The following is a 22101-nucleotide window of genomic DNA, read 5'->3' on the forward strand; positions in this document are numbered from 1 at the left end:
AAATTGCTTCATTTTAGAAAACATAGGGAGGTAAATTATTGTATTATAAAAATTACAGGGAGGTAAATCACTATTTATTTTTTCATAAGGGGGTAAATTGCTTCATTTTGGAAAACATAGGGAGGTAAATTGCTAGTTATTTTTTCATAAGGGGTAATTTGCTCATTTGTGATGTCACAAGGGGGTTGCTTGCATTTTTCACAATGTTTTACTTATGATTTTTCAAGATCTGGCTATGTAAGGACCCCACTGGCGACCACAATGCTAATTGTATATCCTCAAAGGCTTGTTATGTGAGGTGCGATGCTGAAAAGAAGAGGTCATTGCATATCTTAGTTAGAACTATTCTTATAGAAAACACAAACATATCACTGTTGGCTCCCTGCTGGCACCCTTCATTCCCTCATACGCCCCAACAGAGCATCCAATGCCCTGGTCAATAAATTCTGGAACAACCACACAGGGGATATTGGTAAATTGAAGGAGGCTGTTCCTCAGCATATCATAGAGCTTATTTTACAGATCCCCATTAATCCTCAGCATCAAGATTTTATGCATTGAAAACCATCCCCCCACGGTTCCTTTTCTACCAAATCAGCTCGGGAGATTAGTAAAGATCACAAACATTCCCTTCCCATCTTAAAAAATCTCTGGTCTCCCCTTGTCAGGCCTACTATTTCTATCTTCATTTGGAAAGTCCTCCATAACTGGATACCAGTCGAAAGTAGACTCAAACAAAAGGGCATCTCTCTGGCCTCTAGTTGCCTTTGCTGTTTGAATGAGGAGGAGACTATCCCTCACCTTTTCCTTCATAACAAGGTCTCCCTTAAAGTCTGGAGCTTCTTTGCCTCCAAATTCAACTCAGTATTCCTGTCACGGACAATTTTTTCATGATTCTTCAAGCCTGGAGAAGTAATATTTCTAATCAGTTTCACATCAGAGATATTCTTCCCCCGCTGATTATGTGGAACACTTGGACCTGTAGGAATGCTTCCATATTTGAGGGGGCTCCTTTCAAAGCTAATCTTATTATCTCTCAAACCCTCAATTATCTTCATCTTCTTGGTAAAACCAACCTTTATGAGAGCTATACACTGGAAAGGGGACAGATCTATTGCCTCTCTCTTTAAAATTTCACTTCCCCCTCAGAAGATATCATCCAGTATATCTATTGTTAAGTGGATTAAGCCAGATAGGGGATGGTTCAAATTGAAGATGGATGGGGCCTCAAAAGGAAATCTAGGCGTTGCAGGAGCAGGCGGCATCATCCGAAATCATCTAGGTCAGACCGTCTTTGCATTTCAAGAACATCTTGGCCACATGTCCAACACAGCAGCAGAACTGAATGCTATATATAGAGGTGTTAAATTGTACATTGATAACAACATTAGGAAAATATGGATGGAAACAGACACCAACATCGCCATCAAACTTATTTCCTCTCCCCCCCCCCAAAGTCTATGGCACCTTCAAAACTTGCTGCAACAAATTAGAGAGCTTCTATCCCAAACTGAGTTCAAGATATCACACATCTTTAGAGAGGGTAACCAAGTGGCTGATTATTTTGCTAACCAAGCCTGTTTCAGCCAACATCTCACCATTTTATCCCCTGATAATATCACTGGTATTCCTAAAGGTTTGATTAGACTTGATGCCTGCTCCTTGTCTGCTATTAGAATCAGAAGTACTAGTACCTTAAATTTTAGCTAAAAATATTTTTTCATGAAATTAGGGGTACTTCATTACTGACTAGTTCTTCGCTGTTACTTGTTGTCCTAACTGAGCTTTTCTGTGCTGTTTTTGTGATTGTTCCTATATGGGTTCCTTGGAGGTTACTCATCCATATGGTTGACGTTGGGACCAATATTTCTCTGGGTACCTTTTGGTTCTGTCACTTCTGCTGATCTCCTTTATCTAGTTGTTTGCTGTTTTATCTTTTGCAGATCTTATGAACCCCTCCCATAGATTCAAAGGCTACTAGCCATACAAACATGTTCTCCACGGTTATACTTATGTCCATTATTTATCCTTTTGGAACATTACACACACTTTGGCTTGGCCTTTTTGTACAGATTTGTTTGCAGGTGTTGTGCGATCCACGATGTGGTGGTATAACAAAAACCTTTTTGACTTGCCATAATTTTTCTATGATACCTGTTCGGGTCTTTTGTTGTAAGGGAGTAGTACTCCTTGTTTATTGTTGCTCTATTTGTAAGGAAGTAGTACTCCTTGTTTATGGTTTTACTAGAAATTCTAGGGAGGTAGCTCTCCCTGCTGTAACTGTATTGTGCGTTTTTAATATGGAAGGACTGGGACTCCGAAAAGCTCCCCCCATCTCTAGGTGGTTTTTTTTTGTTTAAAAAAAAACATATCACTGCAATTGCAGATATAAAATAAATATATGTCATGAATTCGTAAACTCAGTACGTTGCATGCCTTATTTTTGTTTTTAGAGCAACTAAGGTACGTCTTGTGTTGTATAACATGCCATATTAAGTTTTCTTTTTGCACGTAAGGGTCAGGGCTCATAATATAGCAATCAACTTATTTGTGCAGTAGATAACTAAAAGGACATGTAGCATGAAATGAAACTTTTAGGTTTTCTGCAAAACTTTCGGCAAGATTATCAACATCGAGCAACAAAATCAAATTTATTAAAAAAATATGAAAGTAAAATAAGGTATAGATTACCTGATTTGCTACAGGAGGCCTTCTAGGGGTATTGTTAACGTGTTCCAGTCCAAGATATTGCTCCCAAGAAACACAAATACTGCTTCTCTATAGAGTCAAAACATATTATGAAATTTAAGTGCATCTACATATAAATATTGTCACAGAGAGTGTCTGTGGGAGAGAGTGAGTGAGACCTGGAAGTGGTCAAACAAAGTATCTGAGTCCTCCAAGTATTCTGCTTGACTATGTGACACAAAATCAAATCTCCACTGCATAAAATCGAGAAGATTCAAGCAGAAAGTATAAGTTGTAGCATGCCTAACCACATAAGCATCATACCATCATTTTCATTTAAAGTGATTGTAACAATTAGGCTCGGGCTGTAATACCTTGGAAAATTCCTCATCTCATACTTGCAACTTGTTCTTCACACGAACCTTGATACGAGACAAAGTTTCACCATCATTGATCATAAAAAAAAATGGCTTGCCAAGATTTTTAATTTGCTGCCAGAAGCAAAATGAAAATATAAGAATTAAAAGTAAGAAAATGAAAGAGATGCAGTTGCAGTTGAATTAGAGAGGTAGAACGAGTACAAAATGAAGTGACACACATGAATCAAACATTTACTTGGGCCAAGAATTTCTCTTCCTCTGGAATTTGCATTGAGAAATTATAAAAGTGGAGAAATTGTTGATATTAAAGATGAACATATGGGGAAGCCAATTATAAAGGATAAAGTGTCGTAGCCTATCAAAGACACAATACTAACATGGAAAGCAATTAGCAAGATGTTTTTTGTTATGTGTATCACCTAAAAAATACAAGCATTTATATACATAGACACACATATGTATAGAGATAGAAACAGACCTTCTCTGCTCGTAAAGTCCATCGATTGTCATTTATTGTTGTCATCTTTTCACTATTAGGATATATCTATAGGAACTTGGAGTTTCAGCAACTTTAAAAAATAAGCATAGAAGGCTAGACATAAGGAATTTCTAACATCTATTTGCAAACACAATATACAATTACTAAGTGAGACCACATGGGCAAAATACAAAAACCTAGGAAATACTGAGACTCAACTTCCAAGTCAGAGTGCATATCTCCGACACTTGCAACTTGTGTGCAGTCAACCCATACAACATTTTCAGCGTAAAATAAACTGAATTTAACTATTTAAGTTGGATTATTAAGTAAAAGTTTAGAAGAATATTATTTTGATATTAATATTACGAAATTAATGAATGAAACGAAAGGAAGATGCAATAATTCAGGACCTTATAGATCTTGTGCGAGAATACTTCCAGCAAGCTGAGCTCTGCATATGGACGAGAAAGTTTCACCTTTTTAACGTAAACATTGCAACAGTTAAAATTCATTTAACGCTATGTTATGCGACAAATCTTAGAATTCTAGGAACTCACACACGCACACTCACAGTAATAACTTGTCAGCTATACTACCTTCTCCTTGAGATGCTCAAGCACATCACCAGCAGTGCTTTCTTTTAGCAGCCTAATACTGTGAGTTTCCAGTTATATATGGAAAACAAATAAGATATTTAATGTTTGCTAAATATAAAATAAATTTTCAAGTCTTGCATATGTATGAATACTCACTTCAGAGTTTGCCGCATAGCTGAAAGCTAGATTGAGGATTTTCAACTCTTGCAATTCTGGCAATGGTATATCCACTACTTCAAAGCATAGAATATCAGAAAGCTGGACAAGAAAGTAATGCTTTTTTAGTTTCACACCCTCATCAAATGAACCCCGACTTAGAGTTGTATGAATGCATACTTGGTCGTAATCCAACAGCATCTCTAACAAGTTTTCTACTCCTCGATATCTTATAGGATGAGCTTTTGGTCGCTGAGAGTAGATATTGTGTGATGTAAGCCGTAGTTTGGACGGATCATCGACTCCGAGTTGGTTCCCTACTCTCTTAACAACTTCATGATATGAATCAAGCTTTGACCTTCACAATTAGTGGAATTTGAATAGCAGCATTAAGTGGATCAATATTACCATTCATAACATAGGAAATTACATAAAAGTCTGTCTTCTATTTAACTCACAATTGTAAACAAAATTCTTCCTTTTCAGGCCTTTCCAAGGAGCGAAAGTGGATAACCTACAGAACAACAAACAAAAAAGTCAGGATATATTAGATGAAAGTTAGAAGTATCACATCATTGCTTTAACAAGAAGGTGAAGAAGAATACTTTTAGACTTAGAACCATTATTTTGGGGTCACTGAAAGGAAATAGATGTTATAAATGGGGTACACTGAGTAACTAATAGTGTCCAGGTATGCACACGCACATGCACACTAAGATAATAGGAATCAAGACCAGGTGCAAGAGAAAGAGCAAAAAATTTAAAGAATCGTGGAAGATAATATGATGAGATCACTCGATAATATTATACTCCGATATGATTCATTGTTTTCAGAGGTGACAACGTACAAATTTTATATTTTGTATATTTTTAAGCAAATAATAGCATCAAATACCAAAATATTTCAATAGGTAAAACCTTTTGTAGTCAAACAAATAATACGGGCTAGGAAAGTAATTAATTATGCTTTGTTCAGGCAATTTACGTATACAATAGTCAATATGAGGCACAACATCGACTATGTGATAAAAGGGACCATTTCAAGGAGGAGACATGGAAAGAGACAAAATAAAAGAGAAGTCGAAGAGCAATAAAGCACACAAACATAGGCATCACACTAAGATAACTAGAAACAAGGATCAAGAGAGGGAGAAATAGAAAGAGCGAGGAATTTCAAAGAATCGTGGAAGATAATATGATGAGATATTCGGAATTTATCCACAAAATGATAAACCCAAATTAAGCAATAACTACAGAGATAATGATGGATTTGAAAAGCCTTATACAATAATTTCAGATCAATGAATAAAGAAAGAATAACAGAAAAATAGCAATATGGAAAGCAGTAAAGTAACTAGCTCAGGAGTCAGATCCGGCAACTGAATGCCCAAGCGCCAACACAGGTCGGCAACCCTCATGGTTGCAAAAAATCCACAAAGACCCCCAAAGAGACCACTTAGGCTTCGTTTAGAATCACTCAAAATTCCACTAAGAAGTTTCTTTCACATTCACCAAATATTCTCACAAAGTATTTCAGGAAGAGGGGTTTTAGTTTTGTTGTTGTTCTATCTCTTTAAAACCATAGAAGACTAATATATATATAGATAGAACACAGAGAACAAAGATAGAAAGAGGTGAGATGATGAGAGATTTCCAAGAGCATTGGAAACTTGAGAGGAACAAAACTAGAGATAGAAAGGAGGGAGAGGAAGAGGCATTGGTTGAATAGTGGAAGAATAGGGTTAAGTAGTGATTTAGGGTTAAGTAGAAGAAGGGTCCGATAATGGGCCGGGCAACAAATGGGCGGCCATCCATGGGGGGCATGGGCCAAAAAATCCAACAACATCATTGGATAATATAACATTATATTCCAGAATGATTCATGCTTTCCTGGAGAGACAATGTACATGTTTTATATTTTCTATAATTTTAAGCGAATAATTGCATCAGATATCCAAATACTTCAATAGGTAAAACTTTTTTATGAAACAAATAACATGGGCTAGGAAAGTAATTTAACTACTGTATCTTTAGGTAGCTTATACAATAGTCAATATGCAGCACATCACTGACTATGTCAAGGAGGAGAAACATGTAGAGAAAAATGAAAGATAAGTTGGAGAGCAAGCAAGAACGCAAATGTCCAATATAAATGGGTTGTTCATCTTTAGATATTTGCAGCATAGGGCGCTTGCAATAGCAAGCTCCAATGTGGCAAATACGAGTCTCATCTATGTTAGCCCTCTTATTGTACTTTTAATTATATTCAAGTAAAAACATAACGATTCATTTTCTAGGTACTTGAATATAATGGTTTTCATATGGTTTTCGACATAACGATTCATGAAGTCTAAAATGACTCGAGACAGCTAGAGATATGGTTTTCAGTCAAATGCAAAGCTACTTTATGAAGTCTAAAATTATAAATAACTATTGATATTACACTACAAAGCGAACCTATAGAAGAGAATTTGAGTGGGAAGGAACTATTTGAAAGAATAACAAGGACAAGATCTAGTAGAGATATACTCTCATTAAAAATAACTAAACATTGAAGGTTAGAAGGAAGTACGCACGTGCATGCTCATCTGCACCTAGGTCCGGATGGAGGAACGTATAAAGTGAGTTTTGACATAAATGTGCATCCGCAGCTACGTAGGGAGAGAGGAAGACATGAAGTGAGTTTGACGTAAATGCTAATCCGCATCTAGGTCTGGAGGGAGGAACCTGAGCTTGTCGTATATGGTCATCTACATCTAGGTTCGGAGGGAGGAAGACATGGAGTAAGTGTGACATGCATGTTGATCTTAGATTGTATCTAAGTTCAGGGGGAGGAAGGTGAGAAAAAGTGAGCTTGTCTTGCATGGTAATCTGCATCTAGGTCTAGATGGTGGAAATTAAAAAACAAGTAAGTGTGACGCACATGCTCATTCGCGTCTAACCCAGGAGGGAGGAAACTAAAAAAGTAGTGAGCATGATGTGCATGCTCTCCTATATTTAGGTTTGGAGGGAGGAAGGTTTAGAAAGAAGACAGCTTAACTTGCATGCTCATCCATGTCTAGGTACGGAGGGAGGAAAGTACGAGAGGTTTCATGTTTCTCTAAATTCGAATAACCAAAAAATTGCAGAAAGTTGAAATTTGTACATGGTTTTCAGTCTCATCAAATGAAACCTCCTTCAAAAGATTTTTTGGTTCAAGGTTAGAGAATAACTAGGAAACACCCAACATATTTAAAATATTCCTACAAAACAAGCCACCAGGGGGAACAGTAGAAGAGGATTGGACATCTTCTAAGTGATGTATTTACATTAAAGAAAAGCTCAAATATGAAGAACTGGTCGTTGTTTGAAAGAGGCAATTTCAAAAAACATTAATGAGCTACCAAAATGAACTATATGTCGAAAAGGTCCAAGTTAGACCAATATGGATTATGTTTGATACTTTAGGAAAAGATATTCCCACAATCCAGCCACACATCAACATAAGAATGAAAATATGACATGTGAAACATATATCTTGTAACTACAATATAGTGATTCTACCTAAGATGCTAATGCATACAAATAAATATTACTAATTAATATCAACACAATATTTATGAAAATGTACTTGAAGGCTATGCTGGTATTCAAGGAAAGATGGAATATACGGGCAACGAAATAGCTTCCTTGTTTGAGCAGGCAATGACTTTTGATACCAGGCAATGTCCCCATCCTCTAGCTGCAATAAAAGAAATCGGAAAGTTATGAAAATACAATCTTTGTCCTGACAAGATACTTGTGCATGTGATTTTCATATAACTGGTTAGATGTAAATGTAAGTCCCATGTCAATGTACGAACACATGACTGTGGGCTCGAACTTTATCTCCTGAGAAGCAAAAAACACAAGATATCTTCACCATTTAAAATATATTTGGGCATTTTATGAAAGATATCTTCAACATTTAAACTGTATATGTGCATTTTATGAAAGATATCTTCACCATTTAAAATGAATATGTGCATTATATTCCATATGCATAGCAATCTTTAAGTCCTTGTAAAGAAATTGCATCTAACATGAGTTATGTTCATCTCCATGACATTTGACAGATGCAATAATAGCTCCATTTAATGAAACAGTTGCATGTGGGTTCATTTTAAGTTGCAGCTAACAACAATCTATTAGGATTGTTACAAGGATTTAGAAATATTGGAAGTTCTATCTCTTCATCAGGAGCATAGCCTGCAAGTTGATTTAACTTCTCTAGAATATTTGATGGCTTGTCATAGCTCTTGACAAAAAGTCTTCCAGCATATCTGGTATGAAATGAGAGTAGATTAAAGGCCAATACCACTCTTTTATCTTTACTTTTCAGGAAATTACTCGTGTCTATCCTTTCTATAGATATTTACTCCACATAGAACCTCATGGGAAACAAGGGAACAAGAAAAATACCTTAACTCCCCTTTCTCAGGCTCATAAAGCTTAAGAAATAGTAAAATGTCATCACTTTCTTATCAAGGAGAGGGCCGACGAGCAAATCCTTAATCATAGTATAGAAATTTAATGAGACCAATGATGTAAAGAAAAGGCCTTCAAATCTCATTTACTGCAGACATTTGGAATTATCACGAATTACCTGTGCACGCTCTACTTCTTAAAACAACTGCAACTCATTGGGATTCGTACTTGATAACCTCTTTAAATAGCCGACCTACAATGATATAACAATCTGAAATGAGGGCGACCACCAATCATACAATCATAAGGTAAATCTTTCTTTTGTTTGTGTAATATGTTTAATAAATATTCTTAAATACATTAATGTTTTAAAGTTATCTTCCCAATCAAAATTTTAATTTTTTCTTAATAAATAACCTTGAGTTCGAACTTAGTTTTTCCTTTCCAAGTTATGTGGAGCCCGAACTTGAGCTTGAATCTTAAAATTTTGTCGAACTCATATCCTTACAATTAACCAAAAGAGAATAGAAAACAAGAAGCAAATGCTATATATTACCCAACACGACTCAAACTACATTTTCTATTATAATTCTTGTTGCATCTTCTACTTTGTTTCACATATACATATTATGTGTATAAAGATTATGTTATTAATTTTATATAAGGAAAGATTTTATACACGTCAAAATATATATGTGAAACTAAATAGAAGATGCAATAGGAGTAGAAAATCCATCGTGAACACGACCAGGAAAAACACATAATGATGTGGCAAAAGTGATAAAAAAATATAATTAAAAAGCATGAGATGTTTACGGTGTAGGACTCCTCTAGGAGTGTTAATGGTTGATTAGGACGATGAGTTTTATTTTGGCACTTTCCCCATAGCCAGAAACGCTGGAAATACACCGGTGCAAGAAATTCTCTGGCAATTCCTGTCAATCATCTTCAATTTTAGCTAATACGAACATAGTACAAGTATGGGAAAATAACATTTTTCTTCCCATAAAATAAAGCCGTCCACTTTTGGTCCCATTGGTTATGGGACTATCACTTTTGGTCGCTAACTTTCAAAACTTAGCACTTAAGTCTCATGACATCTTTTCATTAGATAATTAACGAAAAAAAATATGTGATAGTTAAGTGCATGGGAACAAAAGTGCTGTATTTTTAAGTTCAGACTAAAGTGAGAGTCATGTAACCAAGGGACCAAAAGTGTAAAGTCCCAACGACCACGTGTTTTCATTAAAATATCTAACAGAAAGATGTAATGAGACCAAGAGCGTTGCTTTTCATAAGTTACAGGGACAAAGGTGAGAATTCCATAACCAATGGGAAAAAAAGGAGACCTAAATTAAGAAAAATATTATTTTCCCAGCATAGTACAAGTGAAAAAAGAGTCAGAAGAACTACAACTTTAATTACATTATGGATATTTAAGGAATAGTAGAATGCTAAATGGTTAAAATTACTACCTTACTGGACAAAACATGCTATTTTCCCGACACAATACAAGTAACAACAACAACAACTAAAATGTTAAATGGTTAAAATTACTAAAAAAGAATATACTTCACAAGAAGAACAAAAGTGTATTCCTATAAGAGTAAATGATATTGGACACAAGCTAATCATGTGCAGAGGGAAGAAAATACAATTACATACATAAACAAGCAGATTTTACAATAAGAAAAGTTCCAATTGATAGCTTAGTGAACTAATAAGGTTGATTTTTGTTATTGGTTCTTCTCTAACATAGAGGGAGATTAAATTTTCTAGTGTAGTTGTTACTTACAAATTCTATTACATTCAAGTATACACGACATTTGTATAAAATTCATCCTTAGATGAAATTAATCACATAATCTTTATATTAAGGTGTGTATGTATGTTATGGAATAAAAACTACAACATGAATTGTAATAGAAAATTCAATCTGTCTAAAAGGACACAACAACTGTTAAGATTATGAGAACCTAACTTCAATCAATTGGAAATACTTATATACCTTAAAAGTGTGAAATGGTTTAAGTTTCTGAACACAAAAACTTCTAACTTTGGCATGATCCGCTAAATCAAAACATATATCCTTTCCAATCTTCCTTGCGAAATCTTCATTAGTCACAACCTAAAGACATCACCATCATTGTTTAATTAAAAGTTTGCTTAAAATGGAGACAATGAAATAGTAAAACTGTTACTATGTAGAAGAACCGTCAATATAATTTACCATTACAATCATGTACATATCAGCTTCTGCTTTATTTTTTCTTCTCTAGTTCTTTCTTTTTTTGCTCCCTCTTCAACCTCTCCTACACGAACAAAAAATTTTACTAATGCGAAATATATAGAAAAAGAATAACAGCGTGTTTGGCTAAGCTTATAAGCACATCATCGAAACATTTTATAAGATGTTTAGAACCCTATAAGCTCTTGAGAACCATTTAGTAATTTTTTTTTAAGAGCTCATGAGATCCTAAGTAGATGTTTTGGATCTTATAAGTTCTTTAAGAAAAGGTTAATTTCACCTATCTTGTTTTTAAAATATCTTATAAGTTCTTCAAATAATGTCCAAAAAAACAAAAACACACTCATAATTTTGATAGTATTTCAGTTTTCAACTTCATATAATTTACATCCCCCCAAAACAAAGTTATCATTTTGTATAATTTTAAAGGGAAAAAGAAAACTTTAGTACATTAACTTTGTCTCGATTCAATTTTGGTACACTAACTTTGACAATATTAATTTTAGTATACTATCTTTCAAATTCGCGTAAATCTGATCCATCAGCCTATTTTATGATCTTTATACCCTTTCAAAGGAAATAGCTAGATAATCCATTTTCATGCTCTTAAAACGGCCCAACATGCTTTCGAAATAAATTAAGACCCCAATAATTCATACCTTACTTTGACCGCTCTGTTTTTGGGTATTCCATCCTTGATTTTATAGACTTCTTCCAACAACACTACTGCAACAGATGGTTCACAGGAACTTGACTCCTTCAGTAACAAAACAACACAGAGCTATTTCGTTTCCTACCTTAGAGCGTAAAAGGGTTCCAATATAGGGACTTAATAGAATATTGGACTAATAGGTTGAATAGAGGCCTAACTCTTATTGAAAAAAATATAGAGAATATTATATGGATATTATTCCTCCGTTGGAGGAGACAACTATTTAGCCTCTCATGGTGTAGGACTTGACTTGTTGGGGAAACCCCTATAGACTAAAAAACTAAAATATTACAAAAGATTGAAAAGACTCAGAACTCTAATGCTTTGAAGAGTAGGAGAAGTTCTTATGATAATCCCCTTCTGCTTCATTTTATCTTTATTTATTGGCGTCCGCGGACTTCAAATGCGGACTCCAAACTTGTTTTGTGATGACATCATTGCATTCGTCATCTCCTAGTGATTTCCAGCTATTGATTGTAATGGTTTGTCGGTCCATAATTTTCAGTTGGCTTCCTACTTTGCTGACTGTTGGCCTTTGTCTTTTTCTGTCGACAGTCTTATCCTTACTTTTATAACTTTTACTTCTTTTTGTAAAAATTTTTCTTTTTCCCATGTCCTGGTTTGGTTCAGGTTTGTTTTGTGTGACTTGAATTTTTGTCCCGAATAGTTGTTTTTCACAGCAAGGGCACAAATGATTATGCCACTGCCTAACATGCAACATGTTGCACGTCTTCATCCTTGTTGCTTCGTTCGTTGACAGCTTATTTTCCCAGATTAACATCTTCTTCTTTTCAAATAAGCTTTCTGCGAAATCGGTGCTTTTCCCTGTCATGGAATTTAACAGAAATAATCTATTCACTTTGTTTGAGAAAGTTTTAAATGGATACTTGACTTTGTCCATCTCTGTGAGACAGACCCATAATCCCCAAGCTCTCTTGGTAGAGATACTGTCTTCACTAATGGCTGATACCAAGGGAGCTTCTCTTGAGGCAGCTTTGATTTTGTTGAAAGCTACCATATCTGGTCCTTGCAGCTTCATAAAATGGTATGCTGGATGAGACCCCTTTCCTACGGTTTTTGGAGCTATTGCTACGAACTTTATCTCCAGAATTGTCACCTCTCTTTAAGTGGGGATTGTTTTATCATGAATCAAAGACCGCCCCACTTATCCACTTCGAAAGTTTTGAGATTTTTGGAAAACTAGGTGACAAAGTATAAACTGAAGCAAGAGCCCCAAAATCATATCATTCTTGGACATCTTCTGGTTTCGACCTTTTTAACATCCAGATTCTGTTATATTTTCTAGATGTTTCGATAATGGTCTTGCCTGGGTTCACTCCTTTGCGAGAAATTAATTTTTCCTACATTCGTTGATATTCCCGCCAAGCAAAAGAAGATATCAATTCGTTAGTATTATCCTTAGAGGTGCCTATCATTGGCCTAAGGCTAATCTCTCCCTCCTTAACCCCGGAGGTGATGGGTTGACTTGAACCAACAGGAGTTTGCACTTCCTGTAACTCAATTCTTGCCATTTTACCAGAGTCTGATGTTGGCCTCGTGCAATCGGTATTTGAATCCGACGCTACAGGTCTAGAGCCTTGCATTCTAAAGGCATTTTTAGGGTTATGCTCCCTCAATCGTGAGTCATCCCCGAAGGTGATGCCTTCAAAATTGGTTCTCGTAAGTCATTCCATAGCGATGTCAATGCTAGTAAGGAACTCCTTGTCACGACCTGGACAATGTCTAGATCAGCTCTTTGGATTTGTCCGGCAACTTGGGCATTAACCGCTAGCTATCCGAACTTTCTGTCAAGCTCCTCCCGAGATGCCTGAGTCTCAATATGATGGATTTTGCTTCAGATGCCTCCATCACTCGTCAACAAATCTGCAAGAATATTTTTATGAGATTTTATAATGAATATTATAACAATAATATTGGCATTCAGTTTGCCATATGATAATTCGAGCTTTCTCCATTTTTTATTCTAATTTATTTTTTAAGAAAGCCTTGACATTAGTATTATCAACTTTTAAAATAATTTTGTTAGCAAGTAAAAATAAAGGCCATTTCTTAAAAGCCTTCCAAACCGCAAAGAATTCTTTTCCGTTAATATGTCAAACTATGGCTTGTTGTTTTGAGAACAACCCTCCTGTGTATCTACAAGGTTCTTCACCTATAGTTGTCTTCCTTATGAGCATTTTTGTCCATCTGTATAGACCACCAATTCATCCTCGTCCTATGGTATAGCAAGTTTTGGCAGGTTACTGTAAACCTGTTTCAGCTCACGAACCCTTTTTGTGTGGATTTCTTCCCATTTTCACTTTGAACTTTCTATTTTTTTCAAGAGTGGTAAGAAATCCCTTCTATATTTTTTAAGATCCTTAATGAAGATACCTGCAAAATTAACAACTCCCAAGAAGCTCTGCAAATGCTTCTTGTCTTTGTGTACGTCTGGAAAATTGCGGATTTTCTCCACAATATGGTCCTGTAACTCAATCCTTGTTTCATCAATAAGAATTCCTATAAATTCAATTTTATTGATAGCTATAGTGGCTTTCTTTTCAGAAAGTACTAAACCTTCTTTATGACATGCATCAGAAAATATTTCAAGATGTTTGATATGTTCTTTCATATTTTTAGATGCAACCAATATATCATCAATATAGACAAACATGAATTCAAAATAATCTTTAAAAAGATTATCCATCTTTCTTTAAAATATCTGGGATGCATTAGCTAAACCCATTGGAAGCACATTCCAGATATATTATCCCTATGGTGTGGACAATACAGTAATTACTTTGATTCACTCTCCATCCTAATCTGATAAAAACCATATTTGCATTCGAATTTATAAATTATAAACTATAATATTTTATTAATTTCTTGATAGTTAATAACCAACCTGGGTTTACCTCTCTTAATCTCACCATGGTTTCTTACCAGAAATTCAGAGCTACTGTTAGAGACTCCAGGTTCAATGAGTCCAAGACTAATATGCTCTTTGATTATCGTCTGCATATCCTTCTTATCCTCCATGTTCATTTGAATAGATTTGTATCGAACATACTCATACTTGCATTCATCTTTGACCTTCAGAGTAGTTTCGATCTTGTTCCTATCCCACCATGCTAGAGGGTTTTCACTGAAGTTCCTCTGGATGAGCCTCTTCACATTCTCAAGAGAAAACTTGCTTTCTTCGCTGATATCTAGCGATTTCATTTCCATTAGTGCTTCTTTAAGGTTCATAATTTCCTCCTCGGATTCCTTATAGAAGCTATCGCTGTCTATGAGTCCTTGTTGCCTGAAAGACAAAAGGACCTTACCAAATTTTCTCTAATCCTGCATTTTAGATGACTTAATCTTTCATCAAAATCACCACGTGTGCTGCAAAAATTTATTGGCATTATCCTGTTAAATGCCTTTTCTCTTTGCAACACCTGTATCTCATTACTACAATTAGTAGTAAAGATTAACAGATTTGTTTGATTATCTTGCATATATTTTGCAAATGTTTCAATGAAATTGTTGCCTAGCAAGATATCGGCACCTGTATCATGAAAGTAAATAGGAGGTGTTTTTACCCTAAACCAGGGTGATCCAAATGCTCCTCCAATCATGATCTTGGCTTCTCGTATTCTCTTATTGAGTATCAAGATTTTTTGTAAAAAATCCCTTCTTGTAATAATGGGTAAGGTTTTCCTTACTTCCTTAGGGAAAACTCCAGGTTTTGCCATGCAAATTCCTGATCCTGAATTAATATAAGCTGCAAAATACTTTATCTTATATTAATCATACAACATACCAACAGATATGTATATAGAAAAGGAACTCGTCATTCAATCCTTATGGTAGCACCATCAAAACTGAATTTCATTTTGTTACCTTTTCTTCCCCATGGTTTATGATCTTCGAGGAAACTTAACCCCAAAGTCATACTCCCATTTTCTCGTCCTGTAATACCTGCAACTAAAATTTCATGGCCTGTTATTTCTAACATGCCTTCATATTTTCCAACAACAGGTTGCTGGATATAAGTCATCACAAGGGAAAAATTTCTCTCTCCTAGTGATGTCAAATATAACTTGTATTTTTTTCCATCCTTTAGGGCATCTAAGTTTTACGTTATCTACCCTAATCTCTTGAGGAGTTAAAGCTTTTAATAACTCATTCTCCTTTCCTTTATAGCCTGCAATCCTATCTTCTGAAAAGGGCATTCGATTATAAACTCAATTCTAGAGTTAAGTGTTCTATCTAAAAGAGGGTGATCTTTTATGATGATATCAACACCACCTATTCTGGGTATCCTAATAGGATCTAGTGTCATTACCTTGGCGAATTCCTTAAAATTCTAGGAACCTCAATATACTCTTTCCTAAGAAACAAATCTCAATGATGCGTATTAGAAAGGGCATAAGCTATTCTATAAGTTATAGAATATGGTCTGGTACCTTCTTTCATTAGATCTTTTCTTTTAAAATCCTGATGAAGGGTTAAAACTCTATTGAAATCTTGATCTGCTAGGTTGTATGCATTCCTAGGATCAATGTCAAACATCAATTTTCCTGCATACTCCTATCATTATTCCGAGACAATCATCTCTTAAGTTATTGATTTTTCTATCCATTATCGATAAATGTAATTCTGAATCAATTCCATCCTTAAAAGTCGCTTTTATTACTACTTCAATAGTCTCTATGTGGATCCATTTCATAGTAACAGCCACTTCTTCTCTAAGCTTACTTAATTCTTCAAGAATTTCATTTTTAGGAATTAATTGCATCTCCATCACATTACCAGTAAGTTCCATAGGTATAGCAAACTCACCTGAACTTACTTTGTAGATTATGTGATGCTTCCTTTGGTTAAGTCCTATCTGGTTCAGGACTTTCCCGATTCCTCCAATCCTAAATCCATCGTATGGGCTGAGGTTGGAATCTTGTTACATGATTTTTTCCATGATTTTGCTTGACACCGTCATTCTGGCAAAGAGTCATGATAGGCTTTCGGAAGTTTGAAGCCTATCTCCCTCGTTGTAATTATTCTGACTCGGTTGAAGATCCATCCAAATCAATCTCTATTTCTTCCTCATAGACGCTTGCGTCTGAAGGAAGGTCTTCGAATTGGTAGAAGGGTACCAAATCGCCATAGTAAACTGCATCTAGGATATCATCCGTGGCTTCAAATTTTCTCAATTCACCACTTTTCTATGGGCAATCGGGAGATATATGTCCTTTTGCTCCACAAGTCCAGCAATTGCAGTTTTTGAAACTTTCATTGGCTTGGGTATGGGCCCGTCTGAAAGTTCTTCTTGTAGGGGTTCTTCCTGTGGATCTTGCATTTGTTCGTCTAGATCCTTGGGATGAAACCCTTGTTAGTCCTGTTCTCTATCTAGATTTATATGTTCTGGCTTTGGACTTGGACCACCATGATCTCCGTCCGGAAAAGGTTCTTCTCGAACTCTTGGGGTGGGAGTCACTGTTTTGCTTCCTCCTTTTTCTCGGCTCACTTAATTCTCCTATAATAGTTGGAAAATAATTGTTATCACAATAGAGAGGAGTTTGTTTGATTTTACCTCTCAGCCTTTTCATGTTCTTCTGGATGGATGCTTGATAACACCAATCCTTCAGTTTATCTTTAAGGAAAGACATTTTTCGCGCCATTGAATCTAGTTGTCTACTTTGTATGATTAGATCAACATTTTTCTCCATGGACTGCATATCTTTGCAAAGAACATTGGAGCTGCTACTTCTATTGCTACTCCACTTTGGAAGAAATACTTGTGGAACCAATAGATATATTCATCTACTGCGCAAATACTTCTTAGTTCAAGGCTAAAAAGAGTCTGGGCATATTCTCTAGCCTTTTTTGCTGTACTTCTTTCGAAGTATCCATCTCCGATGAAGTGTATCTTGATAAGCCTTCCTAGTCGGTCTGCTATTGCGCCTTTTGATCTCTGGCAAGGATGCTGGCCTCGGTATCTTTTGGGGTATTATCCCATTCGATCTTCACAGATCCCTCCAAGCTTAATTCGACAAGTTTTATGAAGTTTTTCTTGTCGATCCGATCTTGTTAGCTCCATTATTTTATAGATCTGATATATGCGATAATTAGATCTTTTTTGGACTTAGGCTTTGGAATCTCCGTGGCCTCTCCCTTCTGGTGTAGAAGAGGTACTGTTCCAAGGGAGTCTTGATTCGCTCTGTCCGGATCTTGATGTCTCAGGGTTCTCCATTTGGTTTCTTTTCAGATCTGTAATTTCTGCCCTCAGATCTGTAAGGCCCTTGTGTAGATCGGGAAGGATCTTAAGGACTTCGTCCACCGTTTGGCTCAAAGATTCTATTTTCATAGGTATATGGATTAACCTATGTCCATAGTCTTAAACCGTCTGTTGTATCTTCCTCAGATCTTAGGTGATCTTTGATGTATCCAGCTCGAGTTCTTTTCAATCAATCATAATTTTTAGTACTGAAATTATGTAGGAATATTCCCGTTCCACTTCTCTTGGCTGGGATTCTACCATGGACTTCAGTGGAGTGTAGACACCTTAGTGCATTTCCTAGTAGTACTTGTCAAACCTCGAAATTTCTCAGCTACTCTCGTTCTTCTTCTGGCGTGAGAAGTTTTGGATCAATTCTCTTGGGATCGTTATAACACTTGTCAAGAATTTTCATAAGAAATTCTCTTCTTTGTATTTCCAGAATTTGGAAAATATTCCCTATTTTCAGAGTAACTCAAACTTTCGTTCGGGTCCATTTTCTCTCGAAGAGTCTCCTCCATTAGTGGATAAATAATATCAAAATGTAATATAATTATATATTTTTTCAATAAACCTAGGCTCTAATACCATTTTGGCGAGCATCGATGAAAATTTAGAATTTTAGTGTAAATGGACTAAAACAACCCTTTTAAAATTTGCACGAGGGTAAAGTGTCCAAAAATCCATCCGTGATCCTAATTTAAGTGATTCTACAAGTTACTTTACTTTGTTGGTAAATGGTAAACATAATGGACTAAAATTGAACGTGGGAAAACTTATTGGACCAAATTAATCTTTTTCCCTGATTTTAAATTCTAAGAGTTTGATGAATTTTCTTGTTATTATTATAGTATAAAAAGCTTAGGGTAAATTATGTTTTGCTATCCGAACTATCCCCATTTTTACACTTCCCTATAGAAAGTTTTTTGTGTCAACTTACCATATCAACTTTGCGAAATTAGTACTTTTCCATATATGATCTTCCTTTTATTGCTGGAAGAACATTGCATGTTGTGCATATGTGAAAAATATCATATCACATAACCTTTAAACATCACATGCGTACTGCATGTGATATTTTTTCGATAAAAAACTTGGTTTGAAAAATAGTTATAAATGGCAAACTGTAAAATTTTGTAAAGTTAAGATGGTAAGTTGACATAAAAAAAAATTAGATTTCAATGTGTAAAAACAGTCATAGTACGGATGACAAAATATAATTAATCCAAAAGCTTATTATGTCATACAATCTCAAGCATCATATTTATCCAAATAATTTAAGAAATTATTTTTAAAATAAAAATCTTAAAATATCTTATAAGATCTAGAAGCATAAGATGTTTCAATTAAACTTAGCCAAACACCCCTAAGTTTCTTTTATAAAAGCAAAAATGACTTGAGCTAATTTTTCATCAAACCTTAAGATGTTGTGAAATATCTCTGTCATCAATGTCGCACAGTATTTTATCCTTGTCACTTTCATGTATGTACACCAGCATATTGGCATTAGACTGTCTCGTAAACTTGAGGGGGGCATTATCTGGATTTGTCGTCATTACATGCTGTCAAGACATAAATGAAAAGGTAAGAAAGTATCAACTAGTTTTAACAAAAGCAGGAAAAATGAAAGGAAAACTTACTTCTTCTTCACCTCCATAAAGCTCGTCTAAAGCACTTTATTATGTCTTCTTTTGTCACTCGTTCATCATCAAATTTATGCTTGAAACCATTCAGAATGATTTTCTTTAGGTAGTTTGCAACAAGAGATCTACATGTAAACGATTGCCAAAAGCGGAAAACTTGCATTTATTACGTCTCGAGAAAATAGCATTTTTGGTCCCATATGTTTGGGCCTTTTCCAAATAGTCCTATTTGTTGTGATTCTCTTACATTGCATCCCATGAGTTCAAAATTTTCTCAGTTTTAGTCCTCATCATACTTTTTCGTCCAATAATTAATGGAGCTGTTAGAAGGTTTTTAAGGGGGATTATGAGGGTTCCATTAATTATTGGACGAAAGATGTACTTAAGGATTAAAAATGAGAAATTTTTTTAACTTATTAGATATAATGTGAGAAAATCGTAATAAGTGGGACTAAAGTGAGAAAGGCCCTTACATATGGGAACAAAAATGCAATGTTTCCTTACGTCTCACAAGTTAGTCTTTGGCAATATTTGATCCCATTGTTTTCGAAATCACCATATTGCATTCCATAACTCCAAAAAGTTTGCAAGTTGCATGCCAAGCCTTAATTCTATTAAATTTCATTAAAAAAATTAATAGTGTACCAAAATCGCAAAGAGGCTAACATGTAGGACGTGAAATCAATTTTTCCTAAAAAGCATTAGTTAATGGCCTAATGAAAACATAGTGTGTCAAATGAAGCTAGTTAAGTTTAAGCTTCTCAGACAATACAAAGCTAAAGAACATTTACAAATATAGATATGCAATTTTTTATGGATGAAACTCCATAACTTACTCAATACCACTGGTTTGGATAGAGTTGGCCTTATGAAAGCATAATAGTGTCCGCAGTGACACCAAACACTATGGACCAAAACACAGCAAAGAATGAAAATAGTTAGAATGAAAATGTAACCTAAAGTTTTTCAAGTGTGAAGAATAAGAAAATTTAGAGATATTGCAATTTCAATAAGAAAATAATCCCAATGATCAATTTTTGTTGGAACAAAATTTTTGTCCTATATTGGCATTTTAGTTCTTTATCTTCCTAGACTTGTTGTAGTACCCCCTTCGCTACAAGAGCTATATCTACCCTAAACGTCATACTTATAGTAATCCCTGTGTTCATATATAAACATTTGGACATAACCATCTAATCAATTTGCATATGTAATCTCAATACGTCATAATAGGTATTATCAACCCACAACATTATATATAAATATACATATCACACACCACAAAGTGATTCATCATAAGTAATCCGTACGCTTATGTTCTCTCTGTACAGACAAAATGTGATTGTTCTCTAACTGATAAATAGGAGAAAACTGCATACTGGCCCGACCCACCTGGAGTATAGCGCGTAGACCTACTCTTCAACAGTCAGACACCTCAAAGCCTATTCCTAAAAGAAAATGTCAGCAGAGGGATAAGCCTACCACTCAATAAGTAAATAACTAGCCCTATCTATATATGCATATTAAACACAACCCAAACAAGATAAACAAGCAACACGCATGGAATACAATCAATTTAATTCCAACATAATCAGCTTTATTACACCACATGACTATCTCATAATAAGACAATCAACCAAACTCCATTTTTCCTAGTTTGCTTACCAGAAGGTGATATTGTTGTTTTTCCCATCAACTCAATCTCACTGTTTATATAAATTCAAGTGAATCCCCTTGACAGCCAGCTCATCAATCTCATTTCGCATCATAGCTCTTTCAATTCGCATCATAGCTCTTTTATTTTGCATCATAGCTCTTTTCACATCACATCTTTTTCATATCGCATCAAAGCTCTTTTTATTTCATTTCTTTCTCTTCGCCTTATAGGCTTTTCAACATATCAAGGGGTATTCACACCACAATTATATTCAATTTCCACCACTCCCTCATTTCCACATATCACCATTCTTGTAAGCAACTAGTAATGTAAAACAATATATCCATATATTCTCATTTGCAGACGTCCACAACACATCAAACAACAAACATAATATTTCAACGTATTTTCTCATTCCACGTACACAATACCATCAATCAAATCAAATCATCCATCACTCATATACTTTTAGATAAATCCATGTCAGCATGAACCACAAATTCAGATAACAGTAAAATCACAAATAAAGATACATATATAGATAATATTTATTATTTACTTACCTCGACCTTACAACGCCTTTATCTATTCAATAGGTAGTGGTTCGGTCTTTTCACTTTACCCCCGTATCCTATAATGAGTTATTAAACCACATACAATTAATATATCGAGAATATAGTAACTTCTTTTAAATATAATATTAAATATTATTCATACGATTTCCAATAATTCTTTAATACTCCACTTGTATCGAAATATAAATCTTCATTCTAGTTCTTCTCAATAACTAGACACTATAGGCTTCATAAAAATATTTATAATTTATCAAGTGATT

General features: G+C 35.0%; 1 pseudogene; it reads right to left on the minus strand.

The window, feature by feature from the left end:
- Positions 265–22101, minus strand: part of LOC105162379 — a 29655-nt pseudogene continuing 7818 nt past the window's right edge.

Source organism: Sesamum indicum, linkage group LG5, assembly GCF_000512975.1.
Source record: "Sesamum indicum cultivar Zhongzhi No. 13 linkage group LG5, S_indicum_v1.0, whole genome shotgun sequence".
In the NCBI taxonomy this organism is placed as follows: Eukaryota; Viridiplantae; Streptophyta; class Magnoliopsida; order Lamiales; family Pedaliaceae; genus Sesamum; species Sesamum indicum.